The sequence below is a fragment of the Monodelphis domestica genome, chromosome 3 (genome assembly GCF_027887165.1).
Source record: "Monodelphis domestica isolate mMonDom1 chromosome 3, mMonDom1.pri, whole genome shotgun sequence".
NCBI classification, from domain to species: Eukaryota; Metazoa; Chordata; class Mammalia; order Didelphimorphia; family Didelphidae; genus Monodelphis; species Monodelphis domestica.
Genome location: NC_077229.1, coordinates 15,538,667 through 15,563,261, shown reverse-complemented (window position 1 = coordinate 15,563,261; position 24,595 = coordinate 15,538,667). Strand labels below are relative to the sequence as shown.

At 42.7% G+C, this 24,595-nt stretch overlaps 1 pseudogene; it reads left to right on the top strand.

Annotated features, from left to right (window-relative positions):
- Positions 1-1,680: 1,680 nt before the first annotated feature.
- On the top strand, positions 1,681-22,823 carry LOC100026009 (zinc finger protein 883-like; annotated as a pseudogene).
- Positions 22,824-24,595: the final 1,772 nt, after the last annotated feature.

Genomic DNA, 24,595 nt, shown 5'->3' with positions numbered 1-24,595 from the left:
AGGAAGTGTCTGAAACCAGATTTGAACACAGATTGTCCTGACTCCAGGCCTGGTGCTCTATCTGTGTGAAGACAACATACCATGCAAACAGTGATTTCCACACAAACCTGTAGGCAAGGAGAAATAGGAACTAATAAGCAGAAGGAAGGTAGTAGAATTAAGACAGCTTGGGAGAGACTTCTTCTAGGAGGTAGGATTTTAGATGAGACCTGAAGAAAACCAGGAGGCTGAGATGAGGAGGGAGAGTATTCCAGGCATGGAGAACAGTCAGTACAAATTCTAGGAGTCTAGAGATGGAGCATCTTTTTGGGGAATAGCCAGGAGGTCAGTTCAAATAGATCACAAAGTTCTTGACAGATAACAAGATGTAGGAAGACTGGAAAGATAGAGGTTGGAGGTAGGGAAGGAGATTTTGAAGGGCTTTTAATGCCATAGGATTTTTCATTTGATACTAGGGGTCATAGGAAGCCATTGAAATGAACAACTTCAGGGGTCATCTGGTCAGACTTTGCTGTAAGAAGGTCAGTTTACTAACTGAGTAGAGGATGGATTGGAGTAGGAAGAGTTTGGAGGTTTGGAGGCAAGGAAGCCCCACAGTAGGCCATCACAGTATTACAAGAAGAGCCTGCACCAAGATGATGGGGAGTGACATGGGAGATGGAGTACTATGTGTCAGAAGGAGTCAAGGACAATTTGGCTAGACACCAGAGTGGGGGAGGAATGTTATCCAAGGAGGCTGGAAGATGGCTTGAGAGGTGGTTATGTAAAAGTTTAAAAGTTCAACAGAAGAGATAATATTTGATCTTTAAGTCATTTGGAGTTCATTGAGGAGGGGAGAGGTCAGCCTGCTCAGTTCTAGGCTTTAGGAAAATCCCTATGGCAAGTCATTGGAGCTAGATGGAAGGGAATCAAACCATCCAATCTCAGAAGCTTCCTAGCTAAGGGACCCTGGGCAAGTCACTAAACCTTTGTTTGCATTAATCCACTGGAGAAGGAAATGAGGAACCACCGGGGTTTAGCGACAGAATAACAAAAACCTTCCCCTTACAGTAATCTGGATATATCGGTTTATATACATACATGCATGTACACTAACTTCCTTGTCTTTGTGTGTATCTCTACATGTATGGGCACTTACAGGGCATGGGGGACAGAGGGAAAAGTCTTATTCTTTAAAATTATTTCACAGTTTCTGATGTGTTTCCGTATTTATTTATTTGTTGCTGACCACTGCTTCCTAGTTTTCCTTCCAATTCTTCCTTTCCCGACGTGTCAAGCTGCTATTCCTGTCCATCCAAGGTACTTTCCCAGTCCTTCCTTCCTTTCCCTTCTCTTCCCGGAAGTAGACTGTGAGGCTGGCCCCGAGCTGAGCAGCAGGTGACCAGGGACTGGAGAGGATCCGGGGAGACTCCCTGGAGGAGATAGTCCCTGACCAGGGTGGAGGGCAGACCGCAATGAACATAGAGGGAAAGAGCAATGGGCGGGAAATATCCGCAGAGCCCACGTGGAGGAGGCAGAGGGAAGGGGAGGATCCCGGGAAAGTCTCCGCCTCCAGCTACTTTGTTAAGGCAGCTCTAGGAGCACAATGCGCATGCTCCCAAATCTCTAGGCTCCCAAACTAGGTTTCCCAGAAGGCTTTGCTGCCCTGGAGGAAGTTATGTTTACTGGCCACGCCTCAATTCCCGCCTCATACGTAATTTCCTCCCCTGGCCAACTGGTTGGCACCGGAAGTCAGCCACTTCCGGATCTCACGTTGCTCCCTCCTCAACTCTTCTGCATCTTCTCTTTGGCGCCGGCTTCAGAACGGACCGAGGGCCGACCCCGCTGGAGAGCGAGGTAGGTCCCGGCGGAGCCTTGGCGTCATGTTTCCCTGTCTCCTTCTCGTTCTAGGGATTGTTGGGGGGTAGGTGGGCCGCGTGTCTGCGGGCTCCGCCGATTGCCGCGTCCATTGGACTGCGTGGGGGGGGCGGGCTAAAGCCTCATCCAATCAGAAGCAACCGCTGCTCTCCCGCGCTCTCGGTTTTCTACTTTCTCCTAGTGACAAAATCCCTGATGTCACTCTGACGTCACGTTCTTAGTGACTGATGCCTGTTCGCCCTTTGGGCCAAGCCGAACTGGGCGTACCCTCCTCCACGGGTCGCTCTTCCGGCATCTGCAGATTTCGGCGATGACCTGCCTTTCCTCCCCAGCCTTCCTCCTTCAGTACTCACTAAACATTTATAAAACGTCTGCTCTGTGCCAGGCCACGGGCTTTGGGTAAAAGAAAGGCAAGCCCCTCCCCCCAGTAGTTCCTGCTCTGGTGGGGGAGAGAGACTATGGGAAACACTGATGCACAACCGGGGGTTGTGAATGAAGCATTTATTAAGTGCCTGCTGTATGCAGAGCCGTGTGCTCGGCGCCAGAGAAAGAAACCTGAGTCAGGCCCTATTGTGGGAAAAACTCATAAAAGTTTGTAGCTGGATCTCGCCCTGAGAACGTGAGGCATGAGAGTATTTTTAAAAAGAGGTGTGGAGCGATGAAATGGCCCCTGGGGCTGAAGGAGTAGCTTCCCTGGGCAGGATCTGGCCTTGCATTTTTATCGACTAGCCCCTGCCCCCGCATTCGGGGGAGTTCTAGGCGGAAAGAAAACCCCGCCAAGGCCTCTGGCTATCTTCCCTGAAAGCCCGCATCTCTGTACGGATTAATAAAACGCAACAGTTAAATGTTTAGCAGTACAGATTGTGCCATTTATGCTTAACTAGGGCGAAATGTGGAGAAATGCAAGATTTCAGAACGCGGCCCCCTCCCTTTGTATCACTGCCCTGCCCCCCCCAACCACCTTTCCATAAATAAAGTACAGAATGAATGAAGCCTTCATTAAGTGCTGGTTGCTTACACAGAAGTGTGCTAAGCATTAGAGAACGGGAGCCCAGATTTAGAGATGACTCTCTGGCTGCAGAGCCAGCCTTCTCTCTACTGTGCCAGAAGTAACACAAGTTATTATTTCTGAAATGCCTACGAAGTGACCGCCAGATTGATTAAGGCAAGAGACAAAATGAAAACAGGCCTCGCCTGCTCACAAGTTTCCTTGTGGTCAGTCTTATCTGACTCTTTATGGCCCCATTTAGAACCTTCTTGGCAAAGATTCTGGAGTGATTAGCCATTTCCTTCTCCAGCTCACTTGACAGATTGGGAAACTAAGGCCCACAGGGTGAAGTGACTTGCCCAGGGTCACACAATTTAGAAGCGTCTGAGGACAGTTCAGGCCTTCCTGACTCTAAGCCCAGTACTTTTCTCATAGCTACTCAAATTCAAAATAGTTTGTAGTGAATACCCAGGGCTTTGTGGGGCTTGGGAACCTGAGGCTGGTTCTTGAGTTTCAGAGTTTTGAACTGCAGGAAGGCTAAGGAGTGTTCACATGAAGTCCTGAATCAGTATGGTGAGCCCCAGGCGGAATGAACTTGGCCAGCCAGAAAAATGGAGCGGGTTAAAACTCCCATGCCAATCAGTTTGGGGATTGAACCTGTGAGTAGTCCGTGTATTGCCAGACTGGGCAAGACAGGGAACCCTAGGATCAAAATTAAATACATTAACATTTTATTCTAGAAGTAAATTATGAGATCTTTGGAGGGGGAGGCAGCAGAGAAGGGGTCATGAAAGGCCTCTTATAGGAAGCTTTGAAGGAATCTCGAGATTCTGCAAGGCTGTACAGCTTGGTGGCACAGTGAATAGAGAACCAGACCTAAAGTCAGGAATGCTCATGTTTCCGAGTTTAAATCCAGCCTAAGATACTTCCCAGCTGTGTGACCCTGCACAAGTCCCTTACCCCATTGCCTAGCCCTTACCACTCTTCTGCCTTGGAACCCATACACAGCATTGATTCTAAGATGGTAGGTAAGGGTTAAAAAAAAAAGACTTTGAAGCACAGGTGAGGAAAAAGTTGGTTTCATTCTAGAGTTAAAAAGGGAACTACTGGAAAGTTTTTGGAAGAGCTTTATATAGCCCTGTGTTTTATTTATGCATTAAATTTTATTTTCTTTTTCCCCAATTACATGTAAAAAGTTTTCTTCATTTTCCAAGGAATGTTGAGTCTCAAATTGTCTTCTTCCCTTCCCCCCCCCCCCCACTCCCTACCCTGTTTGAGATATTAAGCAGTTTCATGTAGATTTTGTATGTGCATCATGTAAAACATTTTCCAACCTTTTGTGGAAGGAAACTCAAATTAAAAAAAAACTAAGAAAGTGGAAAATTTTGCTTTGGTCAGGATTCAGATTCAGGTATTTTTTATCATGAGTCATTTGGGATAGTTTTAGATCATTGTATTGCTGAGAATAACTGTATTCCTGTCACTTACTGTACAGTGTTCTCCTGGTTCTGCTTATTTCATTCCACTTCAGTTCATGTTAAGTCTTTACAGGTTTTTCCAAGCTCTTCCTGCTTGTCATTTCTTACAGCACAGCAATATTCCACCCCAATCATATACTATAACTTACTCAGCTATTCCCCAATTGATTATGTATCCCCTTAGTTTACAAACCTTTTCTCCCCACAAAAAAAGCTTTGAATGTTTTTGTACATGTAAGTCCCTCCTCTTTGGGATACTAACCTAGTAATGGTACTGCTGGATCAGAGGGTATATACTGTTATATCTTTTTGGGCATAGGTTCAAATTGCTCTCCTGAATGATTGAATCAGTTCACAACTGCCTCAGTAGTGCTTTTGTGTCTCAATTTTCCCATATCCCCTCCAAGTTTTGTCATTTTCCTTCTCAATAACCTGTCTGATAGGTGTGGGGTAGTACCTCAGAGTTGTTTTAATTGGCATTTCTCTTCTTAATAGTGATTTAGAGCATTTTTTATGACTATAGAGAGCTTTATTTATTTTGTCTGAAAACTCCCTGTTCATATTCTTTGACCAATGACTTGTATTCTTATATATATTCAACTTATTTCTCTTTGTATTTGAGAAATGAGGCCTAACATAAAATATAAAAAATGTTTTACATCATGGTAATTACTAGGTATTACTCTCCATCCTATTTTGCTCTGTTTAGTTTCTGACCCCACCTCCCTCAGTTTGCACCCTTTTCTTATCATCTTTCCCTCCTACTTTCCTATAGGGCAGTGATGGCAAACCTTTTAGAAATGTAGTGCCATGCCTACCCCACCCCCACCTCCACCCATTCGCCTTGCCCTCGATGGGAGGGAGAAAGTTCTCCCATTGGTCTTTTGAGCAGAGGGACAGGAGAAATGAGGAATAATCTCAGGTGCATGGAGAGGGGGAGGGGAATAGCTCTGTCTGAGTCCCTCCGACTTTCTAGTAACAAACTCTGGCAGGTGACTGCAGGTGTGTCCACATAGAGAGGACTCTGTGTGCCCTTTTGGGCACACATGCCATAGGTTCACCATTACTGCTATAAATAGAGTAAGATACCTTCCTATACCCAATTGATTGTGTGTTCTTCCCTCAGTGAGCCAATTCTGATGAAAATAAGGTTCATATGCTCCTCTCCTCACCTCCCCTATTTTCACCTCCATGGTAAACACTCTTTCATGCCTCTTTTATGGGTGATACTTTACTTCCTTTTCTTTTTCTCTTCTCCCAATGTAGCCCTCTTTCTTACAGCTTAATTTAATTTAATTTTTTATATTATTCCATTATGTTCAATTCATACCCCCACCCTCTGTCTGTTTATACTCCTACTTGTCCTAATGATAAAGTTCTTTGGAGTTACAAGAATCATCTCCCCTTCTAGCTTAACCTTACTGAATGTCTTTTGATTTCTCATTCCTCTTTACCTTTTTATGATTCTCTTGAGTATTTTATTTGAGAGTCAGATTTTCCATTCAGTTCTGGTCTTCTCATCAGGAATGTTTGAAAGTCCTCTATTTCACTGAATATCCATGATCTCTTTTCTTTCCTCCCCTCTTAGTCCCCCAGGATTATATTCAGTTTTGCTAGGAAATGTTTCTTAATTGAAGTCCTACCTCTTTTGCCCTCTGGAATATATTCCATGTTATCTGATCCTTTAATATAGAAGCTGCTCAATCTTCTTTTATCCCGACGATGGCTCCCCAATAATTGAATTGTTTCTTTTTTTTTTAACATATAGAGCATATTTATTACTTATAAAATGTATTATAACTTACAATCATTGTAATTTTGTGAGTATTCTTTTATAATTTGTATTATTTAATACATTTATTATTATATATCATATGCACATATGTGTATGAAACACTCCTTAATAAGGTACATTCAGGTCTTAAGCCAGATTTGGAAGAAAGTTTGGCCTGTAGTATCATATCTTAATTTAAAATGAGAGAATAAAAAAATACTGGGTGTTTTATGAACTTTTCTTTTGTCACACTACGGGCAGTATGGTATAATGGAACACATTGGACTGTGTAGGTCAGACAACTAATCTAGTTCTATCAAGATTCACAAACAAGATGCCACAAACTAGCTACGTGAGTTTGGGTAAGTCATCTAATCTCTCCATAGTTCAATTTTCCCATCTGAAAATGATGGAAGACTGGATAAGATTATCGTTCTGATGCCCTCCAGTTCTAACATGTCATTCTTCTATTCTATATCACAGTAGCACAATTTCAACAAGTGTGAATAAGGGCACAGCGAAACCGAATAGGCCTCTGAATTGAGCTGCCAGAAACGAATGCTTTACGGTTTACTAAACTTTTCACTTAAGTCTTTACAGGGGTCTCACCAACTATTTTCAGCAAAAATAATAATAATAATTTGTAAGGCTTTTGCAAAAATATACTAGTATTGAAGACATTACTTATAAAAATTGTGGTACTTTGTAACTACTAAATTATGACATGTGATATTGTTAGTAATGAGCCACATAAAATAATGTAAAAGAAGAAAAGTAAAAATTAAAAAATTATTTGTATCAAATCTACCTCCATTCCCCTTAGTCCCCCACAACCTATGTGACTTTGAACAAGTTGTTTGACCTGGACCTCACTTTTGGTATCTGTAGAAAGAAGGGAATAAAACAGAAGCTCTGACATTTTTACTGAGAGGGCATAGATTAGAGATATTAGATTCAAAGATCTCCCAAATGCACAAGAACTAGATTAATATGTAATTGGACCGTGTTTAATCAAACAAAATTTCAATCCAACATAGATAATGTTAATTCATGGTTTTCTAAGTCAAATGAGTTTGAAACCACTGCTTTAGATAATCACCAAGTTCCTTTTCTTTTTAAACTCTAAAATTCTACTGGTCTTTTAGTCTATATCACATATTTGGTTCTGTTTTTAACCACCTTCCATACAGTTGAGCAGAAACTATAGTCTTCTGTTTTTGCTTTAGCTCATCAAATTCATAGAGGCCAAGAACAGCTCCTCCTGCATCAGCTTGCGCATCTCCACAGGGATCCACTTCCGCAGAAGCAATCTCCAGGTCCTGGATCTGTCTGCATGCAGCCGCAACAGCAACTCGGATGTTTTCTTTGCCTTCATTCCAATTTTCCAGGGCATTTATCCCAGACGTCTTTTTACCCAGACCAACTACAACAGCACTGGGGAAATCCTGATGAAGGCCATAAAATGTACGTGTTTTGCCTGCCTTTAGTGGAGACCCAGATATGGTCAAAAGTTCTCTAAGCTTTCCAGATACAAATTTGTCAAAATTGTCTCCTGCACTTGTAAACTGAAAGGCATCATCTTCCTTTTCATTGGCATAAATGCCTAAAATGAGGCCTTTGGTCATAGCTCTGCGATGGCTGAGCTGGGACACAGCAACAAAGCCCCGCAGCCACGCTGCTTCCCTCTTACGCTGCAGACTGCGAATCTTCTGAGCGCCAGAAGAGGCAGTGAGGGCAGCATTTTGTTGGGGCTGCCCTCAGGTGCGTGCTTGGTGCAGCTTGAATTGTTTCTTTTCAAATGCTTGCAGTATTTTCTTCTTGACCTTGGAGTTTTGGAATTTGGCTATAATATTTCTGGTAGTTATCTTCTTGGGATCTCTTTCAGAAGGTGATTGGTGGATTCTTTCTTTCAATTTCTATTTTGACCTTTGGTTCTAGAATAGTGACGGTGAACCTTTTTGAAACTGTGTGCCATGCCCGGCCCCCAAGAAACCTGGTGTCATGCTCCCCACCTTACCCCACACAAGGGACAGAGAAAGCACTCGATGAACTGCTGGGCAAAGGGGCAGGTGAAGTGAAAAAATGTCATCAGGCACAGTGGAGAAGGGGAATGGAGCAGCTCCACCCGAATCCCTCTCCCTTTCTAGTAATGAACTGGGGGGTAGGAGTAGTGGGTGGTGCACATTCCCACAGAAAGTACTTTGCGTGCCATCTTTGGCACATAATACTATAGATTCACCATCACTGTTCTAGAATATCAGGGTAATTTTCCTTGATGGTTTCTTGAAAGATGGTGTCATAGTTCTTTTTTATGATCATAGATTTCAGGTAGTCCCATAATTCTTAGACTATCTCTCCAGAATTTATTTTCCAGGTCATTTTTTTCTATGAGATAATTCACATTTTTCTTCTACTTTTTCTTGTTTTGACTTTATTTGGTTTTTTAAAATTTCTCATGGAGTCATTAACTTCCACTTGCTCAATTTTAATTTTTAAGGCATGATTTTCTTGAGTGAGCTTTTGTACCTCCTTTTCCATTTGGCCAGTTCTACTTTGTAAAGAGTTCTTTTCCTCAGTGAATTTTTGTACTTCTTTCTTCTTAGGACCAATTCTGTCTCCCAAAAAGTTTTTCTTTTCAGGACATTTTTGTATATCTTTTTCCATTTGACCAATTCTGCTTTTTAAAAAGAGTTCAAGGTATTAATGCCTTCAGTATTTTTTTGTGCCTCCTTTATTAAGCTGTTGACTCTTTTTTCATGATTTTTCCTGTATCATATTAATTTCTTTTCCCCAATTTTTCTTCTACCTTTCTTACTTGATGTTTAAAATATTTTTCGAGATTCTCCATTGATTCTAGTCCTGTGCTTTAGAAAGGTCATTTTGGCAATTATTTGGAGCATGAATTAGAGAAGAAGAGAGGCTGGAGAAAGGGAAATGAGTTAGATAATTGCAGTAGACCACTAGAGATGATGAAGGTATGAAAATAGAGCAATAATTCTGTGGGTGGACAGTAGAAGAAATGCTGTGGAGTTAGAATTTGGACTTTGTACTTGTTTGGACATGTGGGCAAGGGTGGGTGAGGAGAAGCAAAGAATTAGAACTGGTGTCCCATGTGGTACACCTTAATAAGAAGGATAATGGTGCCCAGGAAAGCACCTCCATGGCAAATCCTCTTTCTGTCCCTTCCCTTTACTGTGCTCACTGTGGAAAATGAATATTAAATTGTAATGGATTTTTGTATGAAACCTTTCTTTTTTTTTTTAAACCCTTACCTTCTGTCTGCCAATACACAGTATTGACTCCAAGGCAGAAGAGTGGTAAGGGCTAGGCAATGGGGGTCAAGTGACTTGCCCAGAGTCACACAGCTAGGAAGTGGCTGAGGCCGGATTTGAACCTAGGACCTCCCATCTCTAGGCCTGATTCTCAATCCACTGAGCTACCCAGCTGCTCCCATGAAACCTTTCTTAATTAAACCTGGGTTGTTGAGGGTCATGATGCCAGCTTTCAAGATGAAGTGATTAACTCCCCAGCCTCAAGATATCTGATTGGACTGGCTTTTGTTATAGGCAAGGTGGAGACCCTATTTATCTGTAAACAAGACCTTTCCTAAGTGGGAAAGGACATTAAGCTCTGGCCACCATTTTGAAATGCAGTGGCCCAGCCATGGTGGTAAAGTGGGGGGGAGGGGGTGTTGGTGCCCTCCTGAGATCCACCTCTTCCTGTGATGAAGTATTGAGAGAGGAGTTGGGGTTTCTAAGTACACCTTTTCAGCAGCTACTCACCAGTCAGAGAAATCTGGAGTGTCTAGGGGAGGGACTGAGTGGTGAGGTCACAAGGGGTATGGAAGATGTGGGCCAGGAGAATCCTGGTTCTTTAGCTCCTCTCTTGGGCCTCTGCTTTTTTCTCCACTCACACTTGTTGGTGCTGTTTGGATTGTGGAGGGAGTCTTCTGTCCATTGTAGATTTTCTGAAGTGGTCTATTCACAATTCAACTTAAAATGAAGAAGTTCTGCCTCTGGAGAGTTTTAGTTATTACACCCATTGCCTGAGCCTTTGTTGAATGCCTCTCATCCTGTGCTCTCATACAAGGCCCCCACCTGGTCTTCTGCTCACAGTCTGTCTCCTTTCCAACTTGGCTTCCTAATAGCTGTGGAATTCACTCCCCAAGGCTGAGTCTGTCACTCCCCTCCTCACATGGACTCTACAGCTCTCTAGGACAAATCCCAAGTCACTCAGCCGGCCCATCTCACTTCAGCTTCTCCAGACTTAATTCCCATCCTTACTCCACCAATCTGAGTTTATAGCTGAGGTGTTGTCCGTCATGACTTGGAAGGAATTTTCCTTCCATAAATGACGTACATAGAGAGAGCTTCCAATGGATTTCAGATCTAAGCTGCTCTCTCTTTTCCAAAGTTCTATTATCTTGTGTCTCCAGAAATTTCCATAGGTTGCCCACACCCCAGTACCTGGAGTATGGCTTTTACCTCTGCTTCCCAGGATCCTTCAGGCCCCCCTTCAGGTGCTCCCTCAGCTATGAGGCCATTCCTGACTCCCACCCCCAGTGGTTCGTACTCTCCTCTGCACATTATCTCATAGCTACTTATTTTATTATGCACATAGTATCACCCCAATGAAATGTGAGCTTCTTGAAACCAGGAATCTGTTCAGTCTGGCCTTATTTCTCTGCATATAGGAGGTATTTATTGATTCAGTCATTATTGAATTAAGTTAAATTCTGGGAAGAGCTTCTGAGTTCCCTCTGCTCTATATCTCAACAAGTCGGTCTGTGAACATTTCCAGGTCTGGGGTCTGGAAGCTAAAAGGAAGGGTCAGTCCTGCTCATCATGTTCTTTTTCTCCTTAGCTCCAGCTTCTGAGAACCTTGAGGAGGTGAACAGAATGTCTCCTCTGCGCCTACCCTCCAGGGATCATCACCAAGTATGTGAGAGTTTCCCATTAACTGAAATAACATCTGGGTCCCCATGTTTCAGCCATTTTTTCCCATATTCTATAAGCCAGTGAATTTTGTCCTTCATAGAGCCATAGATTAGATTCAGTCCAATTCCCCCATGTGAGTGTATATCCTTTTGAAAAAAATTCTTTTAAAACCTGTTTGGGTTTTTTGATCATCAGTGTCAATTCCCAGCATCTCTCCCCCTAGTTGAACCCTTCATTCTAACCCAAAGAGACACTGGTAAGCAAAAGCAGTCAATATCTCTGGGGTACCTGACAGTAGATGCTTTCTTCCCCATCATCTCTGGAAAGAGGACGAGCATCTATTTCATCCTCAATCCTCTGGAATCATGATTTGTTTTCCAATTAGTCTGAATTCTGAAGCCTCTTAGGGATTCGTTTCCTTTCTACTATTGGAGTGTATTTTTATTATTTGTGCATATTCCCTCTATTCTGCTTTCTTTACTTTTCCAAGTTCATAAAATTCTGACCTTGTTTTTCTAAATTCCTTGTCAAAGAATGACAAAACATCCATTCACCAAACTATGTGCCAGGCACTGTGCAAAACACTGAAACTACAAATGCAAGCAAAGCAGTCCCTGCCTTCAAGGAGCCTATATTTGAAGAGAGAAAGATTAAGACATAAAGGTGGTGAGGGAGGTGGTAAAGGGAGGGAAAAGGGTTTCAGATCTTTTGTAACTAGCTCAGGGAAGCCTGATTCTGGGCCTGGTTCTGCAACTTCATTAGTCCAGGAGCCCCGGGGGGGGGGGGGGGGGGAGCAGAGTCCAACGTTCTTATAGGAAGGGGACGCAGAAGATGGCTAGAGACCAAGTGGTGTGGTTTAGAAATGACTGGGAAGTAGATGGGCCCTAAGCAGCTGTTTGATCTGACCCCTACCCAGAAAAGAATCTCACCACAGCACACTGGACATGGGATGGTTCAGCCTTTGCTTGAAGATAGAATGGAAGGGACCCTGACACCTCCTGGAGCAGCTCCTCCCTCCTTAGGAGGCCAGACTGTCAGGAAGCTTTTCTTTATGCCATTGCTTACCTTGCCTTTTGGTGATTTCCACCCATGGATCAACCTGATGGGCCAAACAGGGAGACTGAGCCCTTTAAAACCTCCAGCCCTCCCCCCCTCCTTTTCCCCCCGGCTTATATAGCCTAAACAGCCCCATCCCTTCAGGTGGCCTTTTTACAACTTCGTGCTCTCAGGCATTCCTCTGTGGTGGTCTGTCTCAGCATCATCACTGTCCTTGCTAAACCCAGGCCCACAAGGGGATGCATTCCTGCCTCACAGGTTTCCCATCAGTTCTGCCTCAGCAGTTCTCCCTGTTGTAGAGAACTTGTACTCAGAACAAGGTCCCCCCCTGCTGGCTCATCCACCTTTCTGAGGAGGAAATTATGATTTAGGCAAGTGAAGGAGTTGTCCATTGGCTCCTTCCTACAAACATGCCCACATCCCCTGCCTGAAAACCCCTCCCTGAGCCTTCCACCCTATGTCCATCTCCCCCAGGCCCTCTCTCCATAACCCCTTACAGTCTGGCACTTGGCCACATCATTCCACTGAAATTACTTTCTTCCAAGTGACCAGTGACCTTTTCTCAGGCCTCATTCTTGACTTCTCTGAGGCCTTTGGCACTATTGAGCTGCCTCTTCTCAGATCCTCTTTTCTGTCCAGGTTTTCAGGACATGTCTCTCCCTTCTGGTTCTCCTCTTATCTCTGTGACAGCTCCTCCTCTTGTCTCCTTGCCTGGGTCCTCCTCTAATCATAATGCCAGAAATCTGCCCAATCTGCAATAAAACAACTGAGGCAGAGCTCTGAACCAGTAACTTTATTAGAGGGTCCTGGTCCCCTCCCACAAATAGGATCCTAGACCTTCTTCACAATCTGAGTCCCCTCCCTTCTCCAGAATACAGCTTTGATTCCTTTCAGTGTTCAACCCCATCCTTACCTGCCTGGTCACTCCAGGCATCAAGGAGGGGTCTACTGGTAGACTCCATACTCTTGGTATACACCCCTAGTCATGTTCCTGCCAAACAGTGTGGATGGTAGTAGCCAGCTCATCCACCCATTGGATCAGCAACCTGGGCATTCAAACCCCTTGTCTAGATGGCCCTGCCTGCCCAGTGAGAGTCCTGAGGGGGGTGATTCTAGTGAAAGGGCTTTCTTCCTTCCTTAACATACCAGGAGACTTTCCACTGATGCTTGTGACATCTGGGAAGAGTCCCCTGTTAAATTAAGTTTAACATAGTTTTGTGAGAGAGGAAAGACTTATTTTTGCTTTAGGTAGTTTGTTAATAATAAATAACTGATCACCATCTATGGAATCATATTGAACTAGATAATACTAATTAGAACCAGTTATAGGGATAAAATTATTGACTTTAGCTGGGTGTGGGTCTGCTAAAATAGGGTAGGGGTCCCATTATTTTTCACAGCCCTCCAGACTCTGTCCTGGGCCTTCTTTGCTCTTCTCCCTCCCATCCAGGGATCTCATTGGCTGCCATAGTTTTAGTGACCTCATGAGGATTCTTGAATCTTCCTTTCCTTCCCCTCCTCATCCTCTCTACTGACCTTCACTCTCACATTTCCAAATGCCTTTCAGACATTTTGAACTGCGTGTCCAGTAGTTGTCACAAACTCAATATGTCCTAATAGAATTATTTCTCTTAAATTCACACACAATCCCCCAACCCATGATGGCAAACCTATGCACATGTGCCGAAAATGGCATGCAGAGATCTCTCTGTGGGCACGCATGCTGTTGGCTGCCAGAGTTGCTCCCTTCTCCTTCTCCATTGTACCTCCCTGCCCCTCAGCCAAGCAGCCCAATGGATGTACTTTCTCCCTCCCCTGAGCAGGGCTCCAGGGTCACTCCCCTCCTTTTCTCCCTCCCCTGTCTGGGCTAAGGTGGGGGGGGGGGGTTGGCAGGAATACACAGCCTCCAAAAGCCTACCCTAAACCCTCTTCCCTATTTCTGTTGAGAGTAACACCATTCTCCGGGTCCTCCAGGTTCCCAGGAGTAATCCTTGGTTCCTTACTTTCATCCCCTTGTCTCCCCTCATCCAAGCTGTTGCCTGTCCATCCCCCTCTGCCATATCTCTTGGCCAAGTCCCCTTCTCTCCTCTGACACTGCCCCGACTCTGTACAGACTTCATCGTCTCTCATTAGTTAGGGATGGGAAGTAGGCCTTCCTCAAGTCTCTCCCCACTCCAGGCCACCTTTCTCAGCCACCAGAGTGGTTTTCAAGTCCAGGTCTGATCTACTCACAAACTTCCAGTGACCTCCAGATTGCCCTTCATGAACTGCCCCCTCCTCCCTCCCCTGTCTCTATACCCTTTGCTCCAGGGACACTGGCCTCCTGGCTGTTCTTTGAATATCTCCATATCTTTCTCTCTGGCCGTCTCCTTTCCCTACTCCCAGTACAGACCTTCCAGGCTTCCTTTAAGCCCCAGCTAAAATCCCACCTTCTCTAGGAAGCCTATCCCAACCCATCTTAAATCCAGCACCTTCCCTCTCAGTCGTTTCCTCTTTATCCTGTATTGAACTCCCATGTATTTGTTTGCATGTTGTCTCCCCCATTAAACTGGGAGCTCCTGGAGGGCAAGGACTGTCTGGCCTTGTATCCCCATGCTTAGCACTGGGTCAGGCATGTGGCAGGTGCCTAATCATTGTTTATCGATTTCTAGAACCAAGACTTTCTTATAAAATTTTCCCCTGTTTACCTTCTTATCCTAATTACATTTCTTTTTGCTTATTCAAAACTTTAAAAATTATTCCTCTTTATAAACAAGAAAGAAGGATTAAGCTTGTTCTGTGGCCCTTAGAGCAGTGGGGAGAAATTGCTGAGAGGAAGATTCAGGTTCAATATAAGTTTAAAATTCCTAAAAATCAGAGATGCCTGAAAGTAGAATGGACTGTTTTATATACTTCCTCCTTGAAGTCTTCAGGCTAAGGCTACAGGCCCACTTGTAGAGGAAAGAGCAGAAGGGATTCTTCGATTTGGGCTGGCCTCGGTGACTTTTTAGGGCCCTTCTACAGATCAGGTTTTGTGATTCTGTTCAAACCAACTGTACCCATCCTCCTGAGCCAATATGAAGACAGGAAGCTGAGTATGCAGAAATATCCTGATATTGTAGGAACTGGTGACATTCAAGGATGTGGCCGTGGAATTCATCCCAGAGGAGTGGAGGTACCTGAACTCTTTTCAGAAAGCCCTGTACAGAGATGTGATGCTGGAGAACTACAGGAACCTGGTCTGCCTGGGTAAGAATAGCTCTCCCCTGGCTTCTGATTTTTCTCATTGGAGGGATTGTGCTTCCTTCATTAATAGCTAGCATTCATATAGCACTATTCGTCTAGGTTTGCAAAGCATCTTACTAACATTATCTCATTTAACTCTGGGAGATAAGTGCTACTATCTACCTTTCTACTGATGAGGGAACTGAGGCAGGCAGAGGTGAAGTGATTTCTCCAAGGTCACACAGCTAGTCAATGTCTGAGGCTGGACTAGAATTCAGGTTTTCCAGGGCTCTGGGCACTCTGGTAACCATTACATGCTGTGAAGTTCTCTAATAAAGAATATTTCTGATTCTGCAAAAAATAGATATGGTTCATTCTTTTGTGGAGACAGGATAGGAAAGTTGTTAAAGTGCTTTGGTTTATATTATTGGAAGGTGGCAATTTGAGCTCCTGCTGCTTACTCTGTGATCTGGCAGCCCCAAGATTCTTTACTTCAGCCTCTGAAGACATCAAATGTGCATTTCATTTAAGCCCACTGCCTTTCCCTCTTCCTCCCTAGGAAGTTATGGGTGTCCTACCTTAAGTGGTCCTTGTGTCATTCTCTAGGCCTATTATTAAGATTAAAATTCTCCAGCGACTGTATCTTAATTTATAATTCTTTATTAAATAATAATAAGCAGTCCAGAGAAAGAAAAGGCACCAGCCACATGTGGCTGGCCATTCCCTTAGCAACCTCTTCCCTGTGCTGGTTGCACCAGTTTCATAGCCAGCTCATGGGCACCTGGCATTCCTGTAGCCAGCCCTAAGCCAACTCACCTGGGCTGGTACCATCCTAGCCACCTCCCCCTGAGCGAGCTGTGCAGCCAGACCACAAGTGTTCTAGCACTCTTCTAGCCGCCCCTTCTGTCCACAGTTCTGAGGGGGAAAGGCCTTACTTCTTTACCCTGCTCCAATTCATGCTCCTTGTGATGTCCCTTCCCTGAGCTGCTCTGATTTAGTGGAGTCTGACCTCAGTCTGCATAAGAGGGAGGACTTCTGGACACCATGAGTCACCACATGGTCCTTAGAACTGGGACAGCATCTCCTGGCATGAGCGGGCAGACTGCATCCATCGCCTCAGAAGGATGTGTTTCAGAGGCTTGGAAGTGAGATCCTTTGCATTAAAATCCACAGGTTGTCTTAGGATTTCAAAAAAAGGTACAGGCTAGTGTTAAATTTTCTATTTGTCTACAAAGAGAGGCCAGTCGAATTCTGAGCTGAAACTAACACATTTCTTTTTTCTAATGATAGGACTAGCTGTTTCCAAACCAGATGTGATTAATCATTTGGAGCAAGGGAAAGTACCTTGGATGCCAGAGGACGATATCCCAAGAGTGTATCCAGGTGCGTGAATGAGAGCCTGAGGAGTTATTACCTACCATCACAATTGATCATTGAGGGGGGAAAAGAATTTTGAAAATTTAAGGCAGGAAGGTCTCCTTCTGAACTCCCTCTGCCTCAGAAGAAGAGCAGAGGCTATCCCAGATGAATGAAATGCTTTCCTTGACACCTCCCCCTTTCTTAGATAGGAAGGGTTATCTTGTTCTTTTCTAGTTTGCTTTCTTTCGAAAGCCATTCTGCTTCCCCTCTTCAATCATTCATTCATTATCTTTTTTATATGTGTCTTAACAAAATATACCTTTTGTGTGTATTATGTCTCAAAAATTTCCTATTGGTTTACATGTTACTTTCTGATAAGTTTCCTAGTGAACATTTTTAAGGGATTATAGTGCTGTAATAATTGTTTCCACATAATGTGTGAATTATGTAAAGGAGGTAGAAATGTGAGGGGTTTTTATAAAAGGTTGGACTGGATTATTTAAGAATAGGGTCACCAGGAATTGAATTAATTCCAAAGAGGTTTATTTAACAATTTATTTATAAAATATAGAAAGAGTGAAAGTACGAAAAATCAGATTGAGGATAGGATAAGATAATTAGCCTACACACTAAGTATTTTGCTCCAGCCCTGGCTCACCTCAAGCAGGGCTAGTTAGTCCTGAGCTAGAGTGGCCTCCTTGGCCTTGAGCTGAGGACCTGGGGATGCAGGGAGCCTCTCTCAAGAGAATAGGTCTCTTCTGAGGCTAGTTCTTTCAGAAAATCCAAGGAAAGGAGTCTGCCTTTTTTCACTCACCACATGTCAGTCCAAAGGGAAGCAGTCTGAGATCTCAAGTCCAAGCTTTGGAGGCAAAGTCAGGTCGAAGAGAGAAGAGAACCCCCACAGGAAGTTTCTTGGCATTTTTAAAGACCGTTTCTTTTCGTCACTTCCTGTGACTTCCTTCATTTGACATGTACCAATTACAGCTAAAGCTTTTGCTTAGGACTGCCCCAGTTGATTCTGATTCATCACCCATTATCGCACACATGGGTCACAGACCTCCTCCACTCAATTGTGAGTCAGGTGTATATGCTTTTGGTGATTAAATCTAAAAATGGGCAGGGGAGAGCTAATTTAATATTTACAATGTGCAAAGCGTTAAGTGCCAAACAAAGTAACTTATATATGATTCCAGATAAATATAGGGAATTTTTTGAACAGGGGAGTGAGGTGGTTAAACTTGTACTTAAGAAACATCATTCTGATAGTATGTGGTATATGGAAAGAAGATGAAGGGTGCATGTAGAATTAGTTAGTAGTAGTCTCTTGGAAGCTGAGAATGATGATCAAAGATATTTGTGTGTGAAAGAGACTTAAGTGGAAAAGTCGGTGCACAGAGACAGTCCCACTCTCTTGGCATTGGAAGCCTGGGTCTAGTGGCACGAAAAATCATTACACCTGGAGACTTCCTCAGCTGCATTGGGCGGCCATATTGTCCTTTGTGCTCCAACATGCCCTAAGCACTCCACAGTGCTTTGCTGTGTCGCCCTCTCAGCCTTTGAACCTTCTTGTTGGTTTCTTCCGCCTGTTCCGCTGAAACAGTCTTCACATGCTGGGTGAGCAAAGCCTTAGTTCACCAGGGGTCGACGTCGACCCGATGGCTACCCTCACAATGTTTAGCCGGCTTGTCGAAGCCGTTTCCCGGGGTGTGGCCACTGCCACATGCTAGCAGATACTGGGAGCCACAAGTGAGAGCTGGGTGTCAGGTAGCATGTAGAATAGAGGGCAGTTAAAAGGCTGTCGTCAGGTAGTCCTGGTGATAAAGGATGAACTAGATTAATAGCTATAGGAGTGGAGAGAAAATATAAGATATATTGTAGAGGTAGAATCAATAAGACTTCACAAGAGACTTGATACCTGATTTGAAGGAAAGTAAGGCACCTAGGTGACTTTGAAGGATAGAAGTACCCTTGACAGAAATAGGAGAGCTGGGAAAAGAGGTAGATTATGGGATTTAGATCCCTGATTTGGAAGATGTTTATATCTATTTCACAAGATTGTTTTATAGCTAATTCTTTTTATATAATATAATTGACTAAACAAACATAAAGCAGAATATGAATTTGATAATAATTTTGGTCATTGGAAGAAAGAGAGCACAGACCCAAGTGTTACTGAAAGAGGATACTGATGCTTTTTCATTTTCTTTCAGATTGGACTCCTAGACCTGAATTCATGGAGGTAGCTCCAAAGATGGATTTCTCTATGAAAGAATCATTCCAAGAAAAATTCCCAAGGAGCAGTCTCTTCTCCAAATTTGGAGAAGCCTGGGAACATAATGCCCTGTTAGAAAAGGAGTGGGAATGGGAGGAAAAACAGTTAAGGCAAATTAAAAATATCTCAAGGAGAGCTTCTAATAAAGGGACAGAACATGTGTATAACCAGTTTAATGGAGGCTTCTATCCAGGATCAGTTCTTTTTCCCCAACATAAGGGATCTGTTGAAAAGGACCTCTGTCAGTGTGACACCCTAAAAAAGAATTGCAGAATTTCTTCACACTTGAATAAGGGTAATAGCATCTGCTCACAGATGTTTTCTAAGTTTAACGAATGTGAGAAATTCTTCAGTTATAATTCAAACCTCAATGAAAACCATAGAATACATCCTGGAGTGAAACCATTTGGGGGAAGTGAATGTAAAAAGGTCTTCCCCAATAGCATGAACCTTACTCAACAAAGAATTCCTACAGTAAAGAAACCTAATGAATGTAATGAATGTGGGAAGGTCTTTAGTCAGAAGACAGGACTTACTCGACATCAGAGAATTCATACTGGAGAGAAACCATATAAATGCAATGAATGTGGAAAGGCCTTTAGCCGGAAGACAGGACTTACTGAACATCAAAAAATTCATAATGGAGAGAAACCTTATAAATGTAATGAATGTGGAAAGGCTTTCCGACAGAAAATACGCCTTACTGAACATCAGAGAATCCATACAGGAGAGAAACCTTATGAATGTAAGTCATGTGGGAAGGCCTTCCGATGGAGCTCAGAACTTACTCGTCATCAGAGAGTTCATACAGGAGTAAAACCTTACAAATGTAATGATTGTGGAAAGACCTTCTGTCGGAGGACAGGTCTCACTCAACACCAGAGAATTCATACTGGAGAGAAACCATTCATATGTAAAGAATGTGGGTATGCCTTCCGCCAGAGAATACGTCTTATTGAACATCAGAGAATTCATACTGGAGAGAAACCTTATGCATGTAAGGAATGTGGGAAGGCCTTCCCTAGGAGCACAGAACTTACGCAGCATCAGAAAATTCATACCGGAGAAAAACCTTATGAATGTAATGACTGTGGAAAGGCCTTCCGGTGGATCACAGAACTTAATGAACATGAGAGAGTTCATACTGGAGAGAAACCTTTTCAATGTAAAGAATGTGGGAAGACCTTCCGCCAGAGAAGAAGTCTTATTCAACACCAAAGAATTCATACTGGAGAGAAACCTTATAATTGTAGTGAATGTGGGAAGGCCTTCCGGTGGAGCACAGACCTTACTGAACATCAGAGAATTCATACTGGAGAGAAACCTTATACGTGTAAAGAGTGTGGGAAAGCCTTCCGTCAGAGAGCACCACTTGCTCAACATCAGAGAATTCATACTGGAGAGAAACCTTATAACTGTAGTGAATGTGGACAGGCTTTTCGATGGAGAACAGGACTTACTGAACATCAGAGAATTCATAATGGAGAGAAATCTTATAATTGTCAAGAGTGTGGGAAGGTTTTCCATCAGAGAACACGTCTTGCTCAACATCAGAGAATTCATACTGGAGAGAAACCATATAAATGTAATGACTGTGGGAAAACCTTCCACCGAGGCACACATCTTACTCAACATCAAAGAATTCACAGTGGAGAGAAACCTTATAAGTGTAAAGAATGTGGGAAGACCTTCTGCCATAGAACACCTCTTGCTAAACATCAGAGAATTCATACTGGAGAGAGATCTTATGAATGTAATGAATGTGGGAAATCCTTCTGTCAAAACAGAGAGCTTAAGAAACATCAGATAATTCATAATGAAGAGAAAACTCAGGAAGGACTTTTAGATTAGCTGATTGCTTACCCAAGATGAGTGGGTTTATACTAGAATATACTGAATAGTAAATGAGAACTTCTTCCTTGAGAACAAACTTTAAAGACATCATACTGGAGAGAAACTTTATGAACACAGTGATTTTGCATTTAAGTAGCATGACCAGGATTTCAGCCAAAGCACATATTCACTTAATATTACAGAATTTAAGAGGAAATCCCTGTAAATTAAGCAAATACCTATCTCATTTCCCAGTAGCTTTTCCAAACCTTTTTCTTAAGACCACATGCATCTCCTTAAAGCTGATGAATACAATATATAACATACTTTTTTTTTTTTTGGCTCAGGGCAAAGACATTTATTAAGATGAATAGTAAGAACAGTAGCTACCAAACTCTTCAAAACATATGTGGGAAGAGTGACTACTAATTTGGAGTATGGTAGTAATGAGGCATACATGTAGGAAACACGTGGCCCAGACCACTTACACCCCTTGTCTTAGCAAGGACTAGACATCTTTTCCTTTTAGAGTCCTTTATGTAGCATGTCTTAATTACCAAGGCCAGTATAAATTACTCTTTTTTTGTTTTTAAACCTTGCCTTCTGTCTTAGAATCGAATATTGATTCCAAGGTGGAAAAGCAGTAAGGGGTTAGGCAATGGGGTTTAGTGACTTATCCAGAGTCACATAGTTAGGAAATGTCTGAGGCCAGATTTGAATCCAGGACCTCCTAGCCCCAGGCCTGACTCTCTATCCACTGAGCAACCTACCTGACCCATACCTCCTCTTTCCTGAGAAAACTAAGGCAGTTTCATAGTTGTATACTCTCAACTTTTAATCCACCAAAATCCTCAGAGTTGTCACTCCAAATTGTCTTCCAGTCACAAAAGAATATGAATACTTTGCTGAGACTAAATCTTTGGCCTGTCCCCTTGATCTTGCCTTTTTCTTACTACTCCAGAACTTTATTCTAGCACACATCTCTCCCAAATCTTTCATATTTTTCTCTCTTTACAGGCTCCTTTCTAACTATGCACAAATGTATTCCAGTTCTCCCAACAACAAAACGAAACAAACCCATCATTTTTATGTAGCCATACTGACCTGCAATTACCATCCCATCTTTTCTACTCTTTACTTCCAAACTCCTTTTAAAATTTCTTAAACATTGTGCTTCCAATTCCTCATTACTACCATATCTACAATGTCTTGTAGTCTCATTTCTTTCCAACCATTCAAACTTGAAACTGCTCTCTTAAAAGGCATCATGGAGGGGGCAGCTGGGTAACTCAGTGAATTGAGAATCTATTTTAGATAGTTCATAAATATTAAGTTATTTTTTGTGAATGAGATCCTTTAACAGAAATGAGCGCAGGTAGGTGGCTCAGTGGATAGAATGCCAGGCCTAGAGATGGGAGGTTCTGGGTTCAAATCTGACCTCAGATACTTCCCAGCTGTGACCCAGGCCAAGTCATTTAACCCCATTGCCTAGCCCTTACCACTCTTCTGCCTTGAAACCAATACACAGTATTGATTCCAAGATGGAAGGTAAGAGTTTTTTTAAAAAAGCATCATGGACTTCCTAATCACAATATTCAGTAGTTATGTTTCCTGTCTTTCCCTTTGAAGTCTTAGACATTATTGATTGCTACCTCATTCTGCATTTGCACTTACTTAATTCTCTTATGATTTTACATACCTTTTCCCCCTTTTCTGACTATTTTTATATTCCCTAGCACTTTAAGTGGGATGTCCCCCCAAGGTTTTCCCCTTGGCCTTATTTTCTCTTGTTACTCTCCCCATTGGGAATCTTACTGTACTTCCATTTGGAGGAAGGGCCCAGACCAGCCATTTCTGTTCCTTTGGACTTCACAATTCCCTCCTTTGGCATCTCTTCCTCCCAGTTTTCAGATGAATTTTTTTCACCTTCCTTCTTATATGTTGTCTTCTTGCATTAGAATGTAAACTCCTTGTAGCTAGGGCCTTTTTTGCTTGTATTTGTATCCTCTGGGCTTAGCACAATAGTGCCTGGCACCTGGTAATAAATGCTTGTTGACTGAGAAAAGATTGTCAAAAGTGTTTCTGAGAGCAAAGGGAAAAAACCAAAGAGAAGGAATATCTTAGGCAACAACTTTTTCTCCTTCACTATGGTTTTACAGAAAACCTTTATTAACATCAGCTTTATATTGACTTTAGGAAAGAGAAGCAAAAACAATGGATGGACACTGCAAAGAGGCAACTTTAGGCTTGATGTCAGGAAACTATTCCTAACAATTAGAGCTGTCCCGAATGGCTTACCTTAGTAGGGAGTGAGCTTCCTCTCATTGGAGGTTTTGTAGAAGCAGAGTCTAGATTTCTTGTCAAATGTGTTGGAGAAGTTCTTCTTTGCCCTTGGGTAGAATTAGATGGGTGCTGAGATATCTTTCCATTTGATTCATATTAAGTTTGGGAAAAATTTCCACATCAGTAAGAAGCAAGTTTGTTAAAATCTAGTCAGTTAATTTTGTTGTCGTGTAATTTGGTGGTTGCCATGTCCAATGAAAAAAAGTACTTATGGTATATGGGCATGCAGGTCCTATACAGTGTATAAGTCTCAACTTCATTGTTGTTAATTCATCTTTTCCAGCAGTGTATTTCTTTTTCTTTTCTTCTTTTTTTTTTTAAATTTAAACCCTTACCTTCTGTCTTGGAATCAATACTGTGTATTGGTTCCAAGGCAGAAGAGTGGTAAGGGCTAGACAATGGGGGTCAAGTGACTTGTCCAGGGTCACACAGCTGGGAAGTGTCTGAGGCCAGATTGGAATCCAGGATCTCCCGTCTCTAGGCCTGACCGAGCTACCCAGCTGCCCCCAAATGTTTCTTTCCTAGCTATTCTTTTTTTTTTTAACCCTTACCTTCTGTTTTGGAATCAATACTGTGTATTGATTCCAAGGCAGAAGAGTGGTAAGGGCTAGACAATGGGGGTCAAGTCACTTGCCCAGGGTCACACAGCTGGGAAGTGTCTGAGGTCAGATTTGAACCTAGGACCTCCCGTCTCTAGGCCTGATTCTCAATCCACTGAGCTACCCAGCTGCCCCCCGTATTTCTTAATATTATCTATTTTCAAATTTTCATTTAAATCACTGAGTATCATAAGATACATTAGATTTATTTTGGAGAGTATTTTTTAGTTTTTCAAAGAATTTATTTTTTTTTCATCCTTTCCAATAGATGTTGGTGCCTAAACTACAGTTATTTAAATAACTTTTTGCACTTTTATGATTAAAATTATCTGGAGGCTGTGTATTAATTTATAACCAATTAATCTGAGTTTGCCATGCTTGTCTCCTTTCGTTAACCAAAAGTGGCCATGCCTAAGAGAGCCAACAACTGAAATCCCAAAAAAGACCTTCCCACTTCTTTAGTCCCATCTCTTATAGACCCATTGACATCACTCTTTCTGGGTCTCTGGTTGGTCAGATGACCTCAGTCGGGGTCAGAGCCCAGTCTTCTGGATACCAGGAGTCACTCCGGACTGGAGTCCAGCCTCTTCTGGGCACCCAGTCAAAGGGTAGGGCTGATGCCAATCAAAGTGAGTTTTTTAAATGAACGAGGGGTGTTATTGTTGTTAGATTCACACAGCACACACACACATATATATAATGAATGCTGTAATACAAGATGACCAGGTTCCCTGGAAATACTGCTTCTGGTTTTTTGATTTATGATACTGTCTCTTCCAACTTCTTTTATTTGCCTCCAAGCATAGAACCATCTTCCTATGAGGCCATAAGATTTCATTTATAGTAAGAATACTAAGCTTAATACTATATAGTTCCTCTGGTGATATGGTCATTC